This window comes from Panulirus ornatus, chromosome 30 (assembly GCF_036320965.1).
Source record: "Panulirus ornatus isolate Po-2019 chromosome 30, ASM3632096v1, whole genome shotgun sequence".
In the NCBI taxonomy this organism is placed as follows: Eukaryota; Metazoa; Arthropoda; class Malacostraca; order Decapoda; family Palinuridae; genus Panulirus; species Panulirus ornatus.
In genome coordinates, this window is record NC_092253.1 from 10220001 (window position 1) to 10222604 (window position 2604).

General features: G+C 41.0%; 1 protein-coding gene across 3 annotated transcripts in view; it reads left to right on the forward strand.

The window, feature by feature from the left end:
* The window catches only part of LOC139758412 (dynein axonemal intermediate chain 2-like), a 52113-nt gene extending 51220 nt beyond the window's left edge, over positions 1 to 893 (forward strand). The window contains exons 14-15 of one of the 3 annotated variants that reach the window (XR_011714817.1): positions 1 to 213; positions 309 to 893. The exon at positions 1 to 213 is cut by the window's left edge and continues 396 nt beyond it. The gene's annotated coding sequence lies outside the window, so the exon portion shown is untranslated. The other 2 variants (XR_011714818.1, XM_071679794.1) reach the window with 2 other exon arrangements.
* Positions 894 to 2604: the final 1711 nt, after the last annotated feature.

The following is a 2604-nucleotide window of genomic DNA, read 5'->3' on the forward strand; positions in this document are numbered from 1 at the left end:
CTATGACTTAGCTCTTCTGCTGTTCCAGGATGTCATGGAAGAATAAAATGATAGATAATACTGAAGTTTCCAGTTTGTGTTTTATATAAATAGAAAGAGAAAAAGAGAGGTTAGCTCTTCTGCTGTTCCAGGTTATCATGGAAGAATAATATGATAGATAATACTGGTTTCCAGTTTGAGTTTTATATAAACGATAGAAAGAGAAAAAGAGAGGTTAGCTCTTCTGCTGTTCCAGTATGGCATAAAATGATACACAATACTGAAGTTTCCAGGTTGAGTTTTATATAAATAGAAAGAGAAAAAGAGAGGTTAGCTCTTCTGCTGTTCCAGGATGTCATGGAAGAATAAAATGATAGACAATACTGAAGTTTCCAAGTTGTGTTTTATATAAACGACAGAAAAAGAAAGAGAGAGAGAGAGAAAAATCCAAGACAAAACACGAAATGACGAAAACTTTAACGAAAAGTTGATTAACATATACAACATCGAGAGAATAATTATGAGTAATGGTAAAGTTTAATTATGAGTAATGGTGAAGTTGGCTTTTTATGATAACGTGACTGTGTCATTGACTGGCTGCTGTAGGATTAATGAATAGACTAGGGATGGCTTGCTGGTCGCCTGCGTCAGCAATATACCGGGGGTAAAAAATCGAAGTGGCTGCATTTAATGGACAGGTGATTAGAAAAATGTCTGCTGCACTTCGTCGTAAAATGTTTAATTAGTTTTACTGTTGAGTTAGTGAGTATTTGGAGCACATATTTGACGACGTCGAAAAAGGCCATGCTCCATTTAGATATGTCGTGCAGCCAATACTGAATAATTTGAGTAAATATATACATACACACACACACACACACACACACACGCACACACACACACACGCACACACACACACACACACACACACACACACACACACACATATATATATATATATATATATATATATATATAAATATATGTAATCATATGTAAAATTCGTCTCATTCTTCTGTCTTTAAAACTAGAATAAAGTTCAGTGACCATCCTTCCCCTCAGTGTATTCTCTTCCCCTGTGAACTCCCCACTGGCCATCCTTTCCCCCAGTGTATCCTCTTCCCCTGTGAACTCCCCACTGAGCCATCCTTCCCCCTCAGTGTATTCTCTTCCCCTGTGAACTGCCCACTGAACCATCCTTCCCCTCAGTGTATTCTCTTCCCCTGTGAACTGCCCACTGAACCATCCTTCCCCCTCAGTGTATCCTCTTCCACTGTGAACTGGCCAGGTAGGACAGGCCTGAGCGAGGGAACACAAACACGATTGTGTGGCAGTGTCAAACTAAAGCCAATTGTCAAATGCTGGAGTGTGAGGTCGTCCATCCAGCTATAGAAGCCAGAGAGACACTTCTATCTCTATCTCTCCTCTGTATAGCAATTTCTCCTCACGTGTGGGTGGGAGACTCAGGGCTCTGCTGTGTGGGTGTGGGTTGTGTTTTAACAACTCACATGAAAGTTATGGAGACTAAAAACCTCACAATTACTGTCTCAAATCTTTGGATCAATACACATCTTAAACCCAAGACTTACTTACCAGGGTTGATATAAGTTTCTCTGGCAACTTCCTAAAGTTTCATATTTTGGAGGAAGCGAGATGGTGGTAATAATTCCCTCGTATGAAACTTTAAGGGAAACTTTATAGGAAACTTTATAAAGGTTCAGATGTGGTATATATATATATATATATATATATATATATATATATATATATATATATATATATATATATATATATATATATGGTATTCCATGTGTGGTGAGGTGGCGATGGGAATGAATGAAGGCAGACAATGTGAATTGTGTGCATGGGTATATATGTATGTGTCTGTGTGTGTATATATATGTGTACATTGAGATGTATAGGTATGTATATTTGCGTGTGTGGACGTGTGTGTATATACATGTGTATGGGGGTGGGTTGGGCCATTTCTTTCGTCTGTTTCCTTGCGCTACCTCGCAAACGCGGGAGACAGCGACAAAGCAAAATAATAATAATAATAATAATATATATACAGGGTTATCTTCTTATCTTGGCCCTATGTACTCCCTAATGAGTTATGTGGTGAGGACAGTGACAGCTGTAGTGGTCGCGTGGTATGGACGGGCTGAGGCGAGATGTGGACAGATATGAAATGAAGGTAGAGGTTGGTGGAATGAGGAGGGCAAGAGGATTGGACACCCACACACACACACAAGGGAGGTTATAACACAGGATCTTACAGGTGATCCCAAGCAGGTTATGAGGAGGTTATGGAGGTTATGAGTACACATACAGACAACGACAACAACAGGTTGTGAATGACGTCATCATGAAGAGAGAGAGAGAGAGAGAGAGAGAGAGAGAGAGAGAGAGAGAGAGAGAGAGAGAGAGAGAGAGAGAGAGAGAGAGTGTGTGTGTGTGTGTGTGTGGAGGCGTAGATAAAACAATAACAGGTTGTCATCACAGCAACGGGTGGACCCTCCCCTTTATTCCCTCCTGCCCTGCTCCCCTCCCCATTTCCCTCCCCTTCCCTCCCTTCCCCATTTCCCTCTCCTTCCCTCCCTCCCCCATTTCCCTCCCCTTCCC